General features: G+C 32.9%; 1 pseudogene; it reads left to right on the forward strand.

The window, feature by feature from the left end:
* LOC118978259 (UDP-glucuronosyltransferase 2B31-like) overlaps positions 1 to 6189 on the forward strand; it is a 421339-nt pseudogene that overhangs the window by 91681 nt on the left and 323469 nt on the right.

A 6189-nucleotide genomic window follows, 5' to 3' on the forward strand; every position in this document is an offset into this window, starting at 1 on the left:
TAGTAATATAGTTTTATATAGCACTTACAAAAATGGATAGATAATCCGATAGTCAACAGAGAAACATTGGCTTTAGTTGACATATTAGATTAAGTAGCTTAATAAATATTTACATAACTTTCCATAACAAAAATGCAGAATACACATTCTTCTCAAGTACACATGAAACATTCTCAAAGATAGATGATATGTTGGTACAAAAAATTGGAATTGATAAATTTAAGATTGAATTCATATCAGACAAATTTTCAGACAACATCAATATGAAGCTAAAAATCAACTAAAAGAAGAAATTTGAAAAAATTAAAAATATGTGAAAATTAAACACTTTCCTGAATAATTACTGGATCAATGAAGAAATTAATAGGTATATAGAGGCAACTGAAAATGAAAACATTACATACCAAAATTTTGAGGGTACAGTATGAGTGGATGTAAGAGAGGAACTAGAGCAATACAAGCCTATCTCAAGAAACAAAAAAAAATTTAAATAAACAATCTGACACTACACCTTAAGAAACTAGAAAAGGAACAAATGAAGCCCAAAGTCAGGAGAAGAGTGAAAATGATCGATATTAGCATGGAAAGAAATAAAATAGAGAATAAAAATGTAATATAAAATATTAATGAAATAAAGTACTGATTCTATGACTAAACAAAATTAACAAACCTTAGTTAGACTTACTAATTTAAAAAAAGAAGGAAGACTGAAATCAGTATAGTCAGAGGTGAAAGAGAAGTTACAGTGAATACTACACAAGTACAAAGAATCATACAAGTATATTATATAGTATAAGAATACTACTATGAGAAGCTACATACCACCAAATGTGATAATCTAGAAAAAATGGACAAATTATTATAATCATGCAATCTTCCTAGAATGAATCATGAATAATTGAGTTGAATAAGCTAATCACACTATGGCAATTGAAACAGTAATCATGAATCTACCAAACATTTGAAGATGATTTAATAACTATTCTTCTCAAACCCTTCAAAATAATTGAAAAGAGGGACTACTTCTTTATTCAATTTATGGGGCCAATATTACCCTGATACCAAAATCAGGCAAGGATAGCATACACAAAAGAAAATTACATGGCAAATTCTCTGATAACATAGTTGCAAAAATCTTTAAAAATATTAATGGCAAATTGAATGCAAGAATACATTAAAAGGATTATATCCATGATCAAGCGATACTCATTTAAGGGATGGAAAACTGTTCAACATCAGCAAGTCAATTAATAAGATACACCATGTTAGGAAAATGAAGTAGAAAAATCATGTGACCATTTCAATAGATGTAGAAAAGCATATGAAAAGGTACAACATCAATTTATGATTAAAAAGCTCTAAAAATAGGTATAAAAGGAAAGTATCTCAACATAATTAGGGCCATACATGACAAAACCACAGCTAACATCATACACAATGGTGAAAAACTGAAAGCTTCTTTCCTAAGATTAGGATAAGGAACAAAGATGCCACTCTCTCTACTGTTGATAAACATAATACTGGAAGCATTAGACAGAAAAAGTAGGCAAGAAAAAGAACTAAAAAGCATTTAAATTGGAAAGGAAGAAATAAAGCTGTAACTATTTTTGTATAGCATAATTTTATAAATAGAAAACTCTAAAGACTCCACCAAAATACTATTAGGAACAATAAAAAACACATTAAAGTTATAGAATACAAATTCAATATGTGAAACTCTATTGTGTGTCTATGTACAAACAATGAACTACCAGAGAGAATAAAATAAAAAAACAATTCTACTTTCAGTTGCAATAAAAAGATTAACACGCCTAGGAATAAACTTACCAAAAGAAGTGAAAGGCCTGTACACTAAAAACTACAAGACATTATTGAAAGAAACTGAAGAAGATGTAAAGAAATGAAAGATAGTAAAGATATTACATGTTTATAGATTGGAAAAATTAACACTGTTAAAATGGATGTATTACCTAAAGCATGTATGCATGCATGTATTTCTATACATGTGTGTATGTACATATAAATATTCACACACATATGTGCACATAAGTAGTTGCACATGTTTATACATGTACATGTGTAAATCTTTATGAATATGTACATGTCTACCTGTGTACACATATACATATATACATGTATACACACACCCATGCACACACGATGGAATCATACAGATTTAATTTTGTTATTTGAAGCAGCATATAGGGATTTTGAGGCTATTATGCCAAGTGAAATGAGTCAGATGGAAAAAATAAAATCTTCATGGTTTCATTCATATCTGAAAGATAAACAAAAAGTAATGAACAATCATAATAACACAAAAACAAACTTGTGGTACAAACAATAATAATTACCAGAGGTAAGGGGTAGGGTAGGGCAAAATGGTAAAGGGGGACAAATATATGGTAACAGATGGAAACTAGACTTTTGGTGGTGAACATATAATAGAATACACAGATATCAAATTATAATGTTGTACCTCTGGAATTCATATAATGTCATTAATCAATGTTATCTAGAAAAGTCAAACTCATCTATTATGAGGGATTAGCTGAGAAGGAATCCAAATGTTTTTTTACACATCGAGTATTTTATTGTATTTTCCATTACCATTCATTCCCCTCACCCCCTCCTCCTCTCAACAATCACGATTCTGTTGTCCATGTCCACAAGTCTTCTTTTCTGCTTAATCCCTTCACCTCCTGGCCTCCCCCCATAACTCACATCTTATTCTCGGTGTGTCTCTATTTTGCTTGTTAGTTCAGTTTGTTCATTAGATTCTACATATTAATGAAGTCATACAATATTTGTCTTTCTCCAACTGGCTTATTTCACTTAGCATAATGTTCTCTTGGTACATCCATGCCCTCTCAAAGGGTAAAGTTCTCTTCTTTTTTACAGTTGAGTAGTAGTAATCTTGGCAATGGTAAATAATGCTGCAATGAACATATGGGTGTTTATGTTCTTTCAAATGAGTGATTATGTTCTTTCAAATGAGCGTTTTGGGTTTCTTTGGATATATTCCCTGAAGTGTGTATGCTGGGTCAAGAGACAGATCCATTTTTAATTTTTTGAGGTATCTTCCATACTGCTTTTCACAGTGGCTACACCAATCTGCATTCCCACCAACAGTGAAAAAGGGTTTGCACAGTTGTTTGTTGATCAGGGGAGGAGGTACCAAGGATAAAGGGTGAATAAAATGTTGTGGAAGAAAAATGTTAAGTTACTGACTATAGCCTATTGTGCAGATCTAGGAGCTGGGACTGTAAAGGCTATGCAAAAGTACTGTGGCTGATAAGATATGCGTTGTTAGACATGAGAATTTTCTCAAATGGACAAATGTAAGAATGACTGCTGAGGGTAGTCCATTCTCATCCTTTTTCATTCTGCTGTTTGCTCCAGGGACTCTGGCTAATGCTGTTTGTAACACCCAGGAGTTTTACGAGCTTGGTTTAATGAGATTCAGCCATAGGAGAGGCCTACTGACAATCATAGCAGAAGGAAAGAAATCAGGTACTATCTTTCCTACTCTGCTGATTTGGCCTCACTTCCCTAGTGGTAACTGTGTCCCTCTATAATCCTCTGTCTATGATGTGTTTTTTCCCTAGGATTTAATTATAATATTATTTCTCCTTGTCCTTTCCACACTGGGATTGATAAAGAATTTCACCTGGACACCTATCATCTCTTGTTTATTCCTTTGGCTATGCCAACATTTTTGGGAGTAGTCACAGGCTAATGTCTTCGTAGTTGGGTTATCTTACCTATTTACTCCATAATCAATAGGCAGACCTTCTTAATTTCTCTTAACATATGATTTCATCCAGTCCCATGGTAGTGGGCCTTATGTAAAATCTAATTCAATATCCAATTAAATTTTATGAATATCCAATTTTATATTTCTAGACTAGAGTGCCTTTCTAAATTCTACACGTGATCTGCAGGAACTTCTAATAGGCATTTCAAACTCAGTGCATAGCAAAGGGAGCCCTTTCTATTCCTTTGTGACAGACTTAATTTGTTGGCAAAAATAGAAGGTACAAGATCAAATCAAGTGTGATTTTCTTTTTAATTTTCTAGATTATTTATTTATTTATTTATTTATCTTTAGAGGGGAAGGAGAGAGGGAGAGAAACATCAAGGTATGGTTGCCTTTCGTGCGTCCCCTGCTGGGAGTTGGCCTGCAGGGAACCAGCCTGCAACCCAGGCATGTGCCCTGACTGGGAATCGAACTGCGATCCTCTGGTTCGCAGGCTCGTGCTCAATCCACTGAGCTATGCCAGCCAGGGCCTTCAAGTGTGATTTTTTTAAACTGAATTCGAAAGAAGAGGAATATGAACAACAGCTATTGAGGGCAGCAAAAAATAATTCTGTGCCATGATGGTCAGCCTCAGAGTTCAGAGGATGCCTTAGTGTATATGAGAGGCTTAGCCTCAGGGGTTGCCAGACAACCTCTCACTGGATCTCAGCCATTTGTTACATTCTATTCACAGAGAACAGACCTACCTGAAGCAAATCTAAATAACTTTCCAGGATACAGTAAAATTATAAAAGTAGATTTATAGTTGTGAGTACATGAAATAGTTTATTTTTGTATTATTATTTAAGATTTTATTTAGTTATTTATTTTTTAGAGAGGGGGTAAGGGAGGGAGAAAGACAGGGAAAAAAACATCAATGTGTGAGAGAAACATCAATCAGTGGCCTTTCGCATGCCACCAGTTGGGCATCTGGTTCACAACCTAGGCATGTGCCCTGATCAGACACCCAACTCACTGAGTCGCACCAGTCAGGGCTGTTTTTGTATTATAGTTTTTTAATTATTATATCATTTTTATACAAACAACTGTAAACCTACATTTTCCAGCTCTGTATATCAAACATGGAAAGTAAAACATTAAGTACATATGTCATTAAGATTATGAGATGGTAAACTTACTGCAATGTTTTATATGTTTTTTAAAGTAATGGGTACCTGATTAAAATATGAATATTAACCTTACATTAGAGTAATGCATTGACAAATACAATATCAGGTCTTCTAATATTTGATACTCTTACATAACAATTAATTAATAAGCTTATATTTATAGAATTTAGAGATTAAAAAATTGTAATGATTTTACAATCAGAGAATATGGCTTTTTCTGTAGGAAATTATTTCTTTGATTATATAGTTATTATTTAAATTATGAATACTAGTAATTTTTAATTTTTGTGAATTGACATTTAACTTTAAGATTATCAATTTTACTGGTCTTTAAAAATTAGTCAAATAATTTTTCTATAATTTTAATTTATTTCTCCTAAATAATCTACTTACTTTTAAAACTACCAACATCTTCACTTGTTGAAAAAGTAATCATTCCATTAATTATCTTTATTATCTAAGCAAATGCTCAGAGTTGCCCCTTGTATATAAAAGGCACACAGGAAGTAATTGTGCCTTAAAGGTGAAAACAAGCATAATGGTTTGATAGAGTTTGTCATGGGCTGAATTGTGTACCTGTCTCAAATTTGTATGTTGAAGCTTTTGTATGTGACTATGTTTGGAGAATAGGTCTTTAGCAATATATTTAACAATGAATTATGTCATGAGAGTGGACTCTAATCCCAAGAGACTTCTGTCATTGTAAGAAGAGGAAGAGACATAAGGCATCTTTGTCTTACCATGGGTATAGAGAGAAAAGACAGTGAGAGGATGAAGGGTAAATGTGGCTGTCTGCCAGTCAGGAAGGGAAGCCATACCAACCCTACTGATATCTTGATCTTTCACTTGTAGCCTCCTGAATTATGAAAAAATAAAAAATTGTGTTGCTTATGCCACTGACTCTTCAGGATCTTGTTATGGTGCCTGAGCAGACTAATGCTGAGCTTTATGGAAACGTTTTAAACATTCCAAAGCAGAATGTCCCATTATTACTATTTTCAGTTTTGACCTAATCCTAATAACATTGGGCGAGTGGAGAAGCTTATTTCTATTTGAAAGAGAAATCATAGTTTCATAGAAAACTAATTTTTGAGGCTACTGCCCTGATTCTATAGTCTGTTGCAGCTTGTGAACTGTATTATTCTAAGCTCTTTATATCCATGAAATTCAGTTCATATTTTATTCTTTCCAACAATCACCATATCACTTAAGGTTATAAAATTAAAATAATAGTATCATGAATAGGACTTTTAGATTTAT

Source organism: Sturnira hondurensis, unplaced genomic scaffold, assembly GCF_014824575.4.
Source record: "Sturnira hondurensis isolate 20B ecotype Veracruz unplaced genomic scaffold, ASM1482457v3 Scaffold0021666, whole genome shotgun sequence".
NCBI classification, from domain to species: domain Eukaryota; kingdom Metazoa; phylum Chordata; class Mammalia; order Chiroptera; family Phyllostomidae; genus Sturnira; species Sturnira hondurensis.